This window comes from Chinchilla lanigera, unplaced genomic scaffold (assembly GCF_000276665.1).
Source record: "Chinchilla lanigera isolate Chin_1 unplaced genomic scaffold, ChiLan1.0 scaffold00016, whole genome shotgun sequence".
In the NCBI taxonomy this organism is placed as follows: domain Eukaryota; kingdom Metazoa; phylum Chordata; class Mammalia; order Rodentia; family Chinchillidae; genus Chinchilla; species Chinchilla lanigera.
Window position 1 is genome coordinate 11,241,498 of NW_004955417.1, and position 16,837 is coordinate 11,258,334.

Genomic DNA, 16,837 nt, shown 5'->3' on the forward strand with positions numbered 1-16,837 from the left:
TTTTATTCATTTTGCCTATCCAGGAACAGGGGATATCTTTCCATTTTCTAATGTCCTTCTCCATTTCTTTTTTCAGACTGATGTAATTTTTTATTTTCATTGTAGAGGTCTTTCACTTCCTTAGTTAGGTTAATTCTTAAGTGTTTCTTTTTTTATGCTATTATAAATGGTACTGTTCCTTAAATTTTTCTCAATGAGTTCATTATTAGCATGTAGGAACACTATTGATTTTTGTGGTTTATTTTCCATTTTGCTATATTGCTGAATTTGGTTACTAATTCTAAGAGCCTTTTGACAGATTTTTTTGGGTCTTAGAGGATAATGTCATCTGCATAATAAGTATACTTTGATTTACATATACTTTCATATATGTATAATTTTTTATTACTTTCTCTTGCATGATTATTCTGTCTAATGTTTTGAGGACTATGTTGGAAAGCTTTTAGTTTTTCCCCATTTAATATGATGTTAGCAGTGCGTTTGTCATAAATGGCTTTTCTCAGATTGAGATAAGGCCCTTTTGTACCTATTTTCTCCAGGGTTTTTATCATAAGTAGATGTTGAATTTTGTCAAAAGCTTTCTCTCTGTCTATTGAGATATCATGAGATTTTTGTTCTAGCTTCTGTTTATGTGATGCATTACATTTATTAATTTGCATATGTTGAACTATCCTTGCATTTCTGGGATAAAGCATACTTGGCTATTGTGTATGATCTTTTTGATGATTTGTTGCATTCTGTTTGGCAATATCTTGAAGATTTTTGCATCCATAGTCATTAGAAAGATTATCCTGTAGTACTCTTTTTTGACTGGATCCTTATCTGATTTTGGAATCAGGGTAATGCTAACTTACAAGGATGATTTTGGGAGTACTCTTTCAATTTCATTAAAGAGTTTGAGGATTATTGGTGTTAGATCTTCACTGAAATTCTTGTAGAGTCCAGCAATGAATCTATCAGGTCTATCTGGGCTTTTCTTAGTTGGTAGGGTTTTTATTATTGCTTCAATTCATTGCTGGTTATCGGGTTATTCAAGATTTTTAAGTTTTCTTGGTTCAGTTTTGGTAATGCATATGTGTCTAGGAATCTCTGTATTTCTTCTGAGTTTTCCAATTTTTTGGCATATGGGTTGCTAAAAATTTTTTCTGGATTTCAGAGGTGAATGTTATTTTCTTTCTTTCATTTGTAATAGCACTGATTTATTTACTTTCTTTTTTGGGTAAGGTTTGCTAAAGTTTGTCTATTTTTTTCAAAGAACCAACTCTGGATCTTTCTTTCTTTCTTTCTTTCTTTCTTTCTTTCTTTCTTTCTTTCTTTCTTTCTTTCTTTCTCTTTCTTTCTTTCTTTCTTTCTTTCTTTCTTTCTTTCTTTCTTTCTTTCTTTCTCTTTCTTTCTTTCTTTCTTTCTTTCTTTCTTTCTTTCTTCTTTCTTTCTTTCTTTCTTCTTTCTTTCTTTTTCTTTTTTCTTTCTTTCTTTTTCTCTGTTTTTTTCTTTCTTTCTTTCTTTTTTCTTTCTTCCTTTCATCTCCACTTAATTGATTTCTGCTCTGGTCTTTTATCCCCTTCCTTGTACAAGCTCTGGGTTTGGGTTGTTCTTGTTTTTCTAGGACCTTGAAATGTATCATTAAGTTATTTATTTGGGTTCATTCTATTTTTCTGATGTGGGCATTCATAGCTACATACTTCCCTTGTTGGACTGCTTTCATTGTGTCCCATGAATGCTGGTGTTTTACTGGCATTATCATTTAATTCTAGAAACTATCTTATTTCTTTAATTTCTTCTGACTCACCGATGATTTAAAGGCATGTTGTTTAATTTCCATATGTTTGCATAGTTTCCGTGGTTTCTTTTGCTATTAATTTCTAGTGTTGTCTTGTGATCTGAGAATATGCATGGTAAATTTTAAATTCTTTTGCATTTACTTAAGCATGCTTTATTAGCTAGGATGTTGTCTATTTTGGAGAAAGTATCATGTACTGCTGAAAACAATAAGTACTCTGTTGTCATTGGGTAGAGCACTGTAGCTATCTATTAAGTATGTTTGTTCAAAGGTTTGGTTCAACTGTAATAGTGCTTTGTTAATTTTTTGTTTAGTTGAGCTGTCACTTTGTATAGTGGGGTATTGAGATCCCCCATGATAATTGTAGTGATGTTTATATTACTCTTTATGTCCACTAATGTTTGCTTTATAGAGTTGGGTACACAGTGGTTTGGTGCATATATTTACAACTGTTATATCTTCCTGTTGAATAGTCCCCATAACCAATATGTAATGTCTTTCTTTGTCTGTATTCATTAGCTTTGGTTTAAAATCCACTTTTTCTGAGAATAGAATAGCTACTCCTGCTTGCTTTTGGGTCTCTGTTACACAGAATATTGTTTTCCACCCTTTGATTTTTAGTCCATGAATTTTTGTTTTGGTTGGATGTATTTCTTCATACCATTGGATTTTGTTTCTTTATCTATTGTGGTAATCCATGTCTTTTATTTTATTTTATTTTATTTTTATTTTTGGTTTTTCTCTGGTACCGGGAACCGAACTCATGACCTTGCGCTTGCCAAGCAGGTGCTTTTGCTGCTGAGCTATATCCCCAGCCCATACATGTCTTTTAATTGGTGAAGAGTCCATTCACATTGATAGTTATAATTGATAGGAGTTGACTTATTCCTGTCGTTGTGTTATTTAGCTGTTGCTGTTTTGCTTTCTTTCCCTTCTACTTAACTGGTAGCCCTATCTGTTGCTTTCTTTCTTTCTTTCTTTTTTTTTTTTTTTAACCTTTTGACATTGTTCATTGTTTCCTTCTAGAATATCCTTGAGAATGTTTTGGAGTGTTGGTTTGGTGGCCATGAATTTCTTTAGGTGTTCTTTATCGTGGAAATGTCTTATTTCCCCATCATTTTGAAAGATGGCAGGAGTTTTCTTTGGGGGCTTGAAGCACTTCATTCCAAGCGCTCCTTGCCTTTAAGGTTCATGTTGAGAAACATGTTGTAATTCTGATGGGTTTTTCTTCATACGTAATTTGTTGCTTTTCTCTAACAGCTTTCAAGATTCTGTTCTTATGTTAGATTTCTGATATTTTAATTATTATGTGGTGCAGGGTGTTTTTTTCCTGATCATGACTATTAGGAGCTCTATATATCTCACACATTTGTATGTTAAATTCTTTTTCCATGTCTGGAAAGTTTTCTGATATTACTTCTGTAAACGGGTGCTATCTTCTGATTTTTCATTAATTCTGGTTACTTTTATATTAATCTTCTTTGAGTCATCTAGCAGCTGTTGGATCCATTTTTCATCTTCTCTTGTTTGTAATATATCTTTCATTAATTGACCACTAACCACAGTCCTGTCTTCTAGATCTGAGACTCTGTCCTCATATTGGTCTCTTCTGCTGCCTAGACATCCAATCATACTTTCAATCTCCTGGATTTCTACTTGAAACTTTTTTGTGGAGTGCCATTCTTGTCTATGCTGGAAATTCATGTTTTGCATTTCTTTCTTTAGCTCCACTAGATTTTTATTACTGTCTTCTCTAGGATTGCTGATAATTTATTTCATTTGGGTCATTATCTGTTTAGTTATATATATATTTGAATTCACTGAACTTTTTTGAACTGTTTTGTTATTTCCATTGATGCCTTTCAGGCATTTCTGCTGTGTGACTTATGATTTTCTACCCTTATACCCCCTTGGGCTGGCTTTAGGGGAGTTGGGAGTTTTAAAAGCCATTTTTGTTGCTTTGTTTTCTCATTTTTTGTTTGCTTGGCTTCTCTGTTAGGGCTTGCAGCTTTTTTGTCCCAGTGTCCAGTTCTTTGACAGTGAGACTCAGTATTATTTATGATCCCCAGACAGTCCAGATATTGGCCTACAGAGAAAACCAATTGATAGCACCAACTATATAACCTTGGATACAATAGTAACGACAGCGAGAAGAATGGCATCAAATATGAACTGGATCCTAACAAACCCCATGAACCACCCTTAAAGTAGAGAGGTCTATGATTTTAGTGTAGACACACAGGCCACTCAGATAGTGACCTATAGTAAATCAGATCACTAATTTCTGCTTGATGCACATGATTGTGCAAAAGCTCAAGCAGACCACTGGACTAAATTCCCTCTCCTTCAGATATACCCTCTCTGAACATAACAACTGATAAACTTCACCTCCCACCCCAGAATATAGGCCCTGTGATCTCTCTCCTCTCTCACTGGCCCCATGTGGTGCCAGTATCAGTGGTGAGGTACAGGGCAGGATTTCTCTTTTCACCTATAGGGCACTCAAGGCTCCAGTGTCAGAGGGAGAGAAGGGTGGGGTCTCTTTCCTCACCTATGTGCCCCATGAGGATTTGGTGTTTATGCGAGGGCAAGGTGGCACCGCTCTCAGTCTCAGAGGCTTCAGTCCATGGTCACTTGGTCTTGTTTATTTGAACCTGTGGCAGATCAGCACATCATGGAGGAGTATGAGGTGAAGGAGACCTGTTTACCTCAAGATGTCCAGGAAGTAATGAACAACCTGTACGCTTATGTATGGGGAGTTTCTGAGGGGTAGGGGCCAATCCTGTGTGAGGAGTGCATAAGAAGACAAGAAGACAGATCAGAAGTGTTTTAAGAGCAGAGTCTACTATATTTTGAAAACAACAACATTGGATGAAGGAAGTGAGAAAGAGAATAAAAGGATGGTGAAAGGACCAGGTTTGTGAAAGGCAGTGCCATTTTGTTGTGATGGTTCCAAGACTGGGATAGCTAGAGGGGACAAGAAAATCAGGGAGTGATTAAAATTTATCACTCCTTGAATGTTCTTTTTTCAGGCAAACTCTTCTCCTTTCCAAAATAGACATCCTTGAAAAACTTATCCATTTGATTCAAGGGTAGTAACAAGATTGAGGCAGGAAATTAGGACACAGAAAGGAGGCTGGATGATAGGATGTACCCTGCCAATCATGGAGAGCTGACAAATTATGGCACGAAACAGCTTCCAAAGGGCCAGAAGGAGGATATAAAAGACAGTAGCATTGGCCTTATGGCCACTGTCTTCTTACTCTTCAAGTAACCTGCTCTGCATGCAGGACATATTTTCTTTCTTTTCACTTCTATTTCTTTTCTTCTTTAATCTTTAATAAAAGTTAAACTTTCATATTCATTGGTTTTTCCTGTCCTATTCTTTGAGTGGGACAACAAGAGCCATGAAAAGACTGCTGACCCCCACACTGTATGGCAATAGTTTTGGCGAGCCAACCAGGAGCTAACCAGCAGAGCCAGGAGCTAGGAGCCAGGAGGTAACAAATGGAGCCAGGAAGTAAGACCTAATGGCGTGCAGAGTCTGTGTGGCTCCTCGTCTGGGGCTCTTCTCCACGGCCAAACTGAGTGAGTGCCTCTCTGTCCATGCCCCTTGCTGCTGGGAGTCACTGAACAGTATGAGTCCCTGTCTGAGTGCAGCACTAGATTCCTGCACCCTCTGTGTACTGACCAAGGGGAAAGGGGCACCTGCAGCCACCCCCTCCTTAGGGTTGGCCTCACCTATGGAGCCATCACTAAGTGTGAGACCCGTGGCAGCAGCAATGGTGGAGCTATACAGGGGGCCAGAAGTCTATAGCCACTAAAGATCTAGCCTGCTGCCTTAGAACCCTGTAGGTGGGGCAGACTCGGGGCCTGGGCAGCCAGCTGGGGATCCGGGACCCCAAAGGCTGGCCCTAAGCATGCCCTCTCTGCCATTCGAGGTGCCTTATGTGTGGCACGAGGGCAACTGATGGATGAGAATGACACTGCAGTGGAAGACCCATGCAGCTCAGGCCTCGAGGTGCTGTTAGCGCGGCCCCAGCCAAAATTCCCTTATTTGGGGAGCTTACCAGAAGCAAATTCTTGAGAGGGGCGATTTTCTCTCAGGGGGAGTGAGCCTCTGCACTGAGCCAGAGGCTGCTTCCTGCCTGCCGCTTCCCTTGGAGAAGCTGGGTTCCCTGCCGCTCTCTCCCAGGGGGTGCAGGCCAAAGAGGCTGCCCTCTTTGTGCCATGGCTGAAAGTGAGTGCTAGGAGACTGAGGGAGAGGGTGGGGAAGCAACCTCCCTGGCCTGTTTCTCACTTCGCACCACCACTGCTGTGGTCCATGGTCTGTACTCCAGAGTGCCTGACCCCATCACTTCACAGGCCGTGGGGATCCCTCTCCACCCCGCCTGAGCGGCTGCTCTGTATGCACCGGTGCTCCTCTTTTTCTGCCCCTGCTGCTTCCCATGGTTTGGGTTCCTGAGGTCTAGTGCTGAGCTTGGGACAAGATGGCGCTGCAGCTTTCCGCCACTCTTCTTCCCGTCAGCCAGCAGAGGGAGTGGCTGCATTTTGAAGAGTTCACCTGTACAATTTGACAGTTACCTTGTTCCCATTTGTCCATTGTTTTTTTCTGAACATACAGGTGGGGTTGCAGCAGTGAAAATGTATTTGTTTCTGAAAACCTAGTTACTCTTTGAGGGATGTTTAAGTTTGTTTTAGTCTAAACTTTTGGAACTTTGTAGTCTCCAGAGGTACATTCTTCTCACAGCAGGACTAACATCTCTGAAGGGTGACTGGAGGCTGCTAGAGCGCCCGTTACATCTGCAGTGGTCTGTGAATAGAAACGGCAAAATAGCATGTTATAAAAATCTTCGGTCTAAAAAGACACTAGAAACTGGGCAAACTAGTGCTACATATAAAAACGGCCTCCCTGTTTTATTATGTTAAATAATGAGTACTTAACAGGAAAAAAAAATCACAAAAATAAAGTACTGAGTTTTTAATATTTATTGAGTGTTTATAAAAAAGCATCAACATTTTCAACACCGACTCATTTTTGGTTTACAAAGTCTAAAAAAGAACATCAGAAATAAACTCCTATGTGAACTACAATGAAAATACCAATAGAACTCTACCAAAAAGAATCTTTACTTCCATAATCACACCTACAGCAAATCTGCATACTTGACAGCAGCACATTCCATACACATGCATTGCTTACACTGACAGCACATGTCTTTGGCTTTCCTGACTTTTTTGTAGGACATACTTGACATCTCAGTGATCTTGCTGTTTTGTCCAGGAGGTTCTTATTATATTATACAGTGTGTAGTTAACAGGAACATAAAATATCAATAAAAGAAATTATTAAATTCTTAATCTGTGTTGTGCATTTAGAAGAGACATCAACCTTTTCACATAAGCTGTGTACTTGCTTATGTGAAACCTAAAAGATAACATCAGAAATAAATTCCTCTATGAACTACAATGAAAATATGACTAGAAATCTACCACAAAAATAAGCTTTGAGCCGAGTGTGGTGGCACATGCCTGTCATCCCAGCACTTGGGAGGTTGAGGCAGGAGGATCACTTTGAATTCAAAGCCAACCTGGATTACACAGTGAGGTCAAGCTAATCTCAACTAAATAATGGGACCCTGTCTCCAAAAAAAAAAAAAAAAAAGCTTTGCTTCAACACTCACACCCAAGGCAGTCTTCACAACTGCATGTTCCATGCACACATCTCACTTACACTGACAGAACATGTGCTTAGCTTTCCTTTCCTATGTGGCAGTCTTCTCGCCTCTCTTCTCTTCCTGTTCTGTCAGGAGCTTCCTAATATATTGTACAACATCTATTTAGCAGGGAAATAAGATGTCAGTAAGATAAAATATCAGATACGTAAGGAGTGCTTAGAATAGACATCAACATTTTCACATTAGCTGTTTACTTGCTTACAAATCTAAAAAATAACATAAAAAATAAAAACCTATGTGAACTACAGTGTAAACACAAACAGAAGTCTACCACAGAAATAAGCTTTGCTTCAACTGTCACACCCAAGGCAGTCTTCACACATGATAATTGCACGTTCCTGTCAGATTACGCATCCATCCCTGTCCAGGGTGAACAGGTTCCCCTGAACAAGGTACCTGCGGATGAAAAGAAAAAGTAAGAGAGACAACAAAAGCAAGAGAAGTACAAGTCTGGGATCAGGGGGCGTACAGCCTCTTGGACTGCAGCCTCGATTACCAATCTGTCACCTTTTATTGAGCCAGAACCAAGGGTATAGCTAGTACAAATGGGCGGATACATGTTTTAACAAGGATAATTAAAGGATTATCTTTCTCCACATGTAATCCAAGACACACCTGTAATCCCAGCACTCAAGAGGCTGAGACAGGAGGATAGTAAACTCAAGCTTAATCCAGGCTGTATAATGAAGCCTTATCTTAAGAAATGCTAACAAATAATAAACAAATCATTATGTCCTCAATGCATTCTGAACAAAGAATGTCCTTCTGCACGTTCCATACATAAGTATCGCTTACACTGACAGTACTTTTTTTTTTTTTGTACTTTCTTGTAGGGCACAGTTGACATCTTTTTTGTTTTCCTGTAGTCTTAGTAGTTCTTTGTGATACTGTGCCTGCCTGCTTACTGTCAGCTCACCAGTGTGCTCCACAATTTTTTGCATAATTCCCTAGGAAGAAACATTTAGTTTTTCCTCTGCAGTAAATGATCTTTTATGAGCTCCAGTCCCAATCCTCTAAGAAAATGTCTCCATGATATTGTGCACATGTTATTTTCTTTGTAAACTATCAAACTATGTATGCCACACATGTTTAGGATCAAGTGAAATACAACTATTGGCCAATGCTCTGTATTTCAAGTGACATAATAATTGCTGCATAATTCATCAACAACATCTACTCCATGTTTGGTTTTGTTATTGAAAGTTTCCATCTCAGGCTTCCATTTTGTTGGGGTTTCCCTATCAATATTTCCAGCATGGTGAAATATTGACATAAGTGCCAGTTTGCTTTTCTTTGCCATATATGAGGCCAATGTTACCCCTTTCTGAAATTCAAATATTGTATTATACGATTCTCTGTTTCAAAATTGCAACCTTTCATTTGGAATTTCTGCTTTGTTCTTGTGTACAGTTCCTGCACTGGTCAACTTGTGCTCTGTTAGCAAATGTAACATCAACTGGAAACCGATAAACCAACTGTTGCATGTCCCATTCTGATTAGTTTGGGAGAAGGGAGCAACAAGTCTGTTCACATCATTTGGTTTATTACTATACAAATAAGGACCTGATGGCTGACTTCCAGGATAAACATCTAAATTGAAAGAATGTCTTTGCATCTACAAGGGTGTACATTTTTATGCCACATCTTGACCCATCGCTTTTCCATAAGTATTCTACATTCCTGTGATCACCATGAGAAATCAGTGCTAAGTACAGCAGACCTGTGAATGCCTTCAGTTCAGCTACTGAGGTGTCAATAATAACTACATTTTTGAGTATGCTTATTAGTGCATAAGAATGTTTTTCTTGAACTTCAGCCTTTGTGTATTTCGCAGCATCTTGCAGCATTTCATCTGTTACAACTTCCAATGTTGAATGGCAGGGCTGGCATTCTGCCCAATATGTTTCATCACTGCCAAGACCTTCACTATATTTTTGGACCTAGTTCTAACAATGGATTCATGGTTGCATGTTCTAACACTGAAGTTCTAACATTGGTTGTATGGCCATATCACAACATTTCAACCAATCAAATATGTATTCAAATTGCTGTTTTGTCATCTGAGTCAAAAGGTCTGCATGCTCCATGTCTGTATCAGTCAGTTCTTGCCCCATTTCACTGTCACAGGAACTTCAGGTCACATGGACAAGGTCAAAATCATCATTATCATCATCAACATCATACAACCACATCACTCTTCTGTTATGAAAACATGTGTTTACCATAATGGGTCATCTTCATCATCCATGCATTAGTAATCTGATGAATCACTTTTGATCTCCTCCAAAACTTGCAAATCTGGTTTTTCCTGTGCCATTGTACTGAATTGGGCTACTTCTACCTGAAAAAGCAAAAGAAAACTTTTTTTTTTTTTTTTTTTTTTTTTTAACAAATCTTGGAGTGGTGCTCTGTAATGCTTGGCTAAACATTTACAAAACCAGTTAGGTGGAACATAAAGGTGGGTCCAAATCCTGTTTTGACAGTTTTGCACATGTACATACTCCTTGCTGTTCTTCATACTACATGAGTAAACACATAGATTGCTTCCTCTATCCCTCAGGGAAAGGTACTGAGACACACAGCTGGCTATTATTACACTAAAGTACAAATTTACAGTACAAAAGTAATGGATGGTCCTGCTGAACCCAGTCTTATGTCCTAAGGGTTAAGAATGTAGCTTCTCAAGTGGCTAAGGGAGCCCCAGGAGACTCTACCCTTCTCCCCAAGAAGTTAGTGGGCCATAGTATGAAGAATCCTAAGAATGAGAGTGCCCAGAGGGCTCTACGCATCTGGGAAGGCAGTGGTGCTGCCACCAGAATTTTGAGCAGAGATGCTTGCTTCATAAGTACTTGAATATCACAAGGAATGCTTAGTGAACTCAGTGGGTCTCCTCCTTCTGTAGAGGATGCCCTCTGAAAGACCGCAGAGCAGTTTTCTATCTCCCTAGGCCTCAAGATGTGTGATGGCACCAGGTGTGGTTATGCACACACATAATCCCAGCATTTGAGAGGCTGAGGCAGGGGGATTTCCATGAGTTCAAGGGCAGCCTGGGCTACATATTGAGTTCAAGGCCAGGCTGAATTACAGAGCAAGACCCTATCTCAACCCTCAGCCCCCAAAAAAAGATGTGCCATGGGAAATACCCTGAAAAGCACCCTACATATTCCAGTGACTTCACCATTAGCCCATATCCTTCAACAGTGGGAAAGATTTCACCATGCTGATCTAAAAAAGAAACAATTTACCTACTACTGAAGTACAGTATGGGTCCAGTACAAACCAGGGAATGAGAGAGGGGTACAAAATCGCAGTTTAAATTACGACACTATTTTGCAGTTAGATCATTTCTGCAAAAAACATGGAAGGTGGAATGAAATTCCTTACATTTAGGCTTTTGTGTCTCTTAATTTCTGGAATAGCCCAGACGCTAGGGTATTTAGAGTGATCCCTGAGGAAAAAGGAAATAATATCACTGATGATCCTATCCTCAGATCTCCATCTGTCTTGCAGGGGGCAAGAAAGGGTCGCTCAGATGAGCCTTCTGTATCCATCTGCCCCAGTTCTGCCTCACATTTTGACTCAATGGAGTTGCTTCCCCCAGAGCTGCTCACCCACATCTCAGTTGAGGGTGAGCTTCCATCATGGACAGCTTATCTCCTCCCAACCCCCTTCCCTCCCGTGAATACTCCAGAAGCAGTGACGGGGTCATTCATGTTCCAAGAATCGGAGAGAGGCAAGGGGGCCCAGCCCCTCTCAGGATAACCTTGGGATGCTCTCATGACTCAGGGTTGCCCAGCTGGTGCTAGAAGAAGGCAATGGCTCCCATGGTGTCTTCCTGGCTCATCTGAGCTAGATGAGGTGGGGCAAGTATGTCCTCACTTTCTTTTTTTTGGTTTTTCTCCGGTACCGGGAACCGAACTCATGACCTTGCGCTTGCCAGGCAGGCGCTTTGCCGCTGAGCTAAATCCCCAGCCCCTGTCCTCACTTTCAATTTCCAGTGCAAGGCCAAGCACCTGTGCTTGTCACTGGACAAGGAGGGTCAGTGCTGGGTCCAGGACCCATATCTCCAGTCTACTGTCAATATGCTCAAGCATTTCTGGGTGTATCCCATCCTTCTGGTATCTGGAGGCTCCAGGAATGTTGTCCTTGCCAGTTACGTACCCTCCCCATAGCAGCAGGGCCAGGAGCAGGCCAGGAGCCATGCAGGGGTGCATGAGTGAGATTGATCTACCCCAATGCCTCCTCTACCCTAATGCCCATGGAATAATCTAAAAAAAGGGGGCTTGCTTATTCAACTCCTAGAGGTAATCTATCTTCTCAGGCAGGTCACTGCCATTCACCGTAAGAGGAGGCTGATTGGGAGATAAGTAGAGTAGTCTTGCAACCTTTTAAGACCCTCACCTTATTCTCAGTTCCTGAGGAACTATTCTGGCTATTCTTCGAGGAACACAGTGACAAGCTATAAAAAACCTACATGGGAAATGATTATTCAAATTTTCACAGGACTAAGACTCTGCTCCTGTGAACTTCTGAAAGATCTGACATTCCTCTTTAAAAGGAAAAACCCAAGACTTATTTGTAAGACCCTTAAAGACTTATCTGTACTTGGCTTCAAGTATAGATAAGTTGAGTCACATAAATATGCATCGGTAGCTGATCTAACATCCATCTTTGCCTCCACAGGCTCCTGACAGGATCGCAAAACGCTCTTCTATTGTTATACAGAAACACTAACTCCTTTCTCATTGTCTTCTGACAGGTTTCTCTCAGTCTGGCCAGTAGCCACATCATCCTAATGTGTTTAGGGAGTACACAATCCCCACTGGTAGGACCTACAGTTCCTTTCAGCAAGAAGTAGCTACATGAAGACCAAGACTGACACTCCCTCAACAACCCATAATGAATTATGGGGATTTATATCTCACCAGGGGAATGAGGCAGGAGATTAGGCCACAGAAATGAAGCTGGACAATAGGGCCTGGCCTGTCAATTATGGAGAAGAGATGGACAATAGAGTGGGGCATGCCAATCACAAAGCTGTCAAGTCATGGCACACATCTTCCAATGGCCTATATCTAATATTAGAAGAAGAATATAGAATATGGTCATCATTTGCCTCATCACCACTGTCTTCTTACTTTTCAGGTAACCTCCTCTGCATGCAGGACATATTTTCTTTCTTCTTTTTACATCTTTTTCAATTCTGCTTCTTTTCTTCTCTACATCTTCTTTAGCCTTTAATAAATGTTAAACTTTCATGTTCATTGGTTGTCTTTTCCAGTTCTTTGAACAGGATAGCAACAGACTGGGAAGGACAGCTGGCCCCCATGCCACCTGGCAACAAGATCATCTTTGCCTTTCAGGTCTATGGAATTGAATTGCTTTAAGCACAGATTTTACTAATATTTTCACATTCTTCTATATTTTAGGCACTCTGTCAGAGACTTTATCCATTTTATCTCATTTCCTCCACTCAGCAGTCTATCCAAGAAGATCTTATTTTTATCTGCATGGTAGAAATGATAATCAGAGATATTTTATCACTTGCTTTGAGCAGAGAACTACAGTTACAGGTCCAAATCAGGATTTGATCCTACTGCATTTCAGTGACTCTTTATTTTGTTTTTTTTTTAAGATTAAAAATATTTTAAAATTAATTTTATTAGTACATTATAGATATACATAATGACTACATTCATCATAGGGAATTTGTACCTGTACATAATTTATCTTTTTTAAAATTAAATTTATTAGTACAATTTAGATATACATAATGATCACATTCATCATAGGGAATTTGTACCTGTACATGATATATCTGGATGCCTGTTTTTTTCCCATTCCCTTCCCCTCCCTTCAATCCCTCTTCCCCTCCTTATTTACAAAGCTTAGTTTTGATTTTTTTCCTTCTATCCTGTTTTTTCTTTTCCTTTCTTTCCCTTCTCCCTCTCCCTTGTTCCATTTCCCATTTGAACGTTTTCTTCCTATTTCCTAATATTATTATACATTTTGGTTCTTATTTACCCTTTTAGTTTCTCACACCAGAGAAACTATATGATATTTGAACATGTGTGTTCAATTAATTTCACTTATGAGTATGGTCTCAGGGTGCATCCATTTACCTAGAAATGTCTTCTGCTTATCCTTCTTTGTGGTAGAGTAATATTCCATTGTATAAAAAACCCACATCTTCTTTATGCATTCCTCCCTTAATGGGCATTTGGGCTGCTTCCAAGATTTAGTTGATCAGTCTTGTCTTGAAATCCACTTTGTCTGCAGATAGAATAACTACCCCTGCTTTTTTTCTGTGTTCTTGTCAAATGAGGTATTGTTTTCCATCCTTTGACTTTCAGTCTATGAATTTTTTTTTGAGTTAAATGTGTTTCTTGCATGCAGTATATTATTTGATCTTGCTCCTTGATCCATTTTGCCAGTCTGTTTCTTTTGATTGGTGAATTGAGACCATTTACAGTGATGGTTATAACTGGTATGTCTTGGCTTATCCATCTCGTATTATTTTCCTGTTGTTGCTTCCCTTTCTTTCCCTTTTGTTCAATTGCTTACCTTGCCTGGGTGAGTCACTCTATCGGGATTCCTGGAGTTGTAGACTTCATTATCTCTTTCTAGAATAATCCTCAGAACATTTTAGAGTGCTGGTTTGGTGGTCATGAATTTCTTCAGGTATTCTTTGTCATGGAGGTATCTTATTTCTCCATCAATTTTGCATGATAGTTTTGTGGGTACATCAATCTGGGTTGGAGGTTGTTTTCTTTTAGGGCTTGAAATGCGGCTTTCACCGCATGTTCTCTTTGACTTAAGGGTTTGGGTTGAGCAGTCTATTGTGATTCTGACGGGCTTTTCTTTATAGGGGATTTGTTTCTTTTCTCTAACAGCTTTTAATATTCTGTTCTTGTGTTGAATTTCTGAATCTTGAATATTATATGCCTTAGTGTAGATTTTTCTTAATCATGATTAATTGGACTTCTGGTTTGTTTTTTTGGTTTTTTTTTGTTTTTTTTTCTGGTACTGGGAATCAAACTCACGACCTTGCACTTGCCAGGCAGGCACTGTGCCACTGAGCTAAATCCCCAGCCTGATTAATTGGACTTCTATGTCTCACTTATCTGTATGTCAAATTCTTTTTCCCTACTTGTGAAGTTTTCTGCCATTTCTTATGTGAACAGATTTTGTATGTCATTTGCACTATCTTCTGCTTTTTCATTGACTCTGATCAATCTTGCTATTCTTTTTTGCTTCATCTAGCAGGTGTTGGGTTGATTTTTCATGGTCTCTTGCTATTTTTAAGACATCTTTCTTTTCAAGATCAGTAACCAAAAACCTGTTTTCTAGAGCTGATATTCTGTTCTCATATTGGTTAATTCTGCTGTGTATACTTTCTATAAAATTTTTAATGTTCTGGATATCTATTTGAATATGTTTCATGGATTCCATTTCATTCCTATGTTTGGGATTCATGATTTCCATCATTTTCCTAAGCTCCTCTATGTTTTTATCTGTATCTACTCTAGATTCACTAACCATGTCCTTCATTATGGTCATTATTTCTTTAGTTATTTGAGAAATTATTTCTATTTGATTTTTTTTCTAGAGCCTTATTCATCTGCTTTGTTACTTCCACTGCTACCATTTCAGAGAGTTCAAGGGGTGGTTTTCACACTGTTCCACCTTATTGCCCTCTGGGTTTTCCTTGGGAAAGCTGGAAGTCTAGGGTTACATTTCACTTCCATATTTTCTCATTTTCTACTATAGGTATAGTGGGCTTTTGGCTCTTGAATCTGTTGCAACATCCTATCTCTTCAATTTATTGGGGATGAGAAGTTGCTGCTTATGTGGCCTAGCCCCTGGTTTTTTGGTACTGGCCTACAGTATTGTTTATGACCCTCAGGCAATCCCAGTCTTGACATACAAAGAAGAACTGACTAGACCAACTATGTAACCTTGGCTAAAGTAGTACAACCAATAATAATAATAGCATCAAGCACAGCCTCGAAAATGACAAACCTTGGTAACTATTAATCTTCCCCCTTTAACTGAATGAAGAAGTTTTGTAGTTATGTAACAACATATAAAGCAAACCAGCAAACTGTGTATGGTAAATATCATCTCAATATGTAGACTTTACCCTTGGGGTAGAAAATTAAAAAGGGGTCTGAGGAAAAAATAGAGAAACAGAAGAAGAGAAAGAGATTAGAAGAAAAGTTAAAGGACAGAGAAAGATTATGCAAGCTTTGGGAAACTGGTGAAGAAGACAGGAGGGAAAGAAAGAAGCAAGAAACAGAAATAAGAACAGCACAAAATAGCAGAAATAAAACTGGAACAATGTTTATACTCATATAAAAATAAGAACAAGCAAGAAAAAGAAAAAAATCAAAGAAAAGAAGAAAAAAATGCCCACTTCGAGGTATGTCTCTGCTGTCTTTGGTAGACAGAGCCCAGATCCATGTTGGCTGATCCCAGCAAGTCTGCAGTAGAGTTACAGGGGGGTGGTGGATAATGCCAGCAAGCTGCTCTTTCAGCTCCACTGAAGTTCAGGCTGGTCCTAGTTTCTGGCCAGGAGGCTGGGACCTGTGTTGTTCAGCCTACAACACTTCAGGTGCCTCCTGTCAGTTTGAACTTGGCTCTCTGATTCTGGGTGTCTCCCACTTCTGCACCTCACCTTGACACTGGAAACCCCTCAGTGAAGCCAACCCACTGCTGCTCTGAGTCCTGAGTTCAGCTGGCCCCTTTCCAAAATGATGACCAGCCCGTAGCCCTCTCCTGGGGATATCTGAATTGGATTTGAATCACTCACCAGCCACTACACCAGCAGCGTCTACTGCTGTGTTCCGGTGGTGTGTTTCCTTGTAGAGGCCTCTAGAATCAGTTACTTGCTTCTGTAAGTTTGAGCTGCCTTTCTCACAATGGGAGGTGGGATTAAAAATGCCATTTGCCACATCCCTCTTCTGCATTTCGGTCCTTCTCTTCATTCTCCTTGTGGTCTCTAATTCTCACTTCAGATCCTTGCTGCACCCCAGGGATACACTTCCCTCCATATTCTCTTTCCCACATTGCTGTATTCCAGCATCTGCACTCCAAATCTCAGGGAGGCCGATTTGCTGCTGTTCACCACTCAGCCACCTCCCTGTTTTGCTTCCATTCCGTGACTTTGAGTCCCTTACTTTGTTCAGTTTGGTGAGTGCCATCCAATAGAAGTTTCTGTGATGATGGCAATATTTTTATAGCTGCATTGTCTGATGGTCACATGGTCAATGTGACTAAAGAAGTGAATTTTTAATTTAATTAAATTTTAAGTAAGACA

General features: G+C 39.7%; 2 long non-coding RNA genes across 2 annotated transcripts in view; both read right to left on the reverse strand.

The window, feature by feature from the left end:
• Positions 1–2,822: 2,822 nt before the first annotated feature.
• Positions 2,823–7,742, reverse strand: LOC106148214. The gene is made up of 3 exons (XR_001233458.1): positions 7,515–7,742; positions 4,332–6,593; positions 2,823–3,866 (listed from the first exon to the last, which is right to left on the reverse strand). It is a non-coding gene; the product is annotated as an uncharacterized LOC106148214 (long non-coding RNA).
• Positions 7,743–7,766: 24 nt separating this feature from the next.
• Positions 7,767–16,837, reverse strand: part of LOC102003654 — an 11,674-nt gene continuing 2,603 nt past the window's right edge. Inside the window, exons 2-3 of the long non-coding RNA XR_260474.2 lie at positions 9,741–9,859; positions 7,767–7,914 (exon numbers count right to left, since the gene is read on the reverse strand). This is a non-coding gene — a long non-coding RNA (uncharacterized LOC102003654). The remainder of the gene's footprint in view (positions 7,915–9,740; positions 9,860–16,837) is intronic.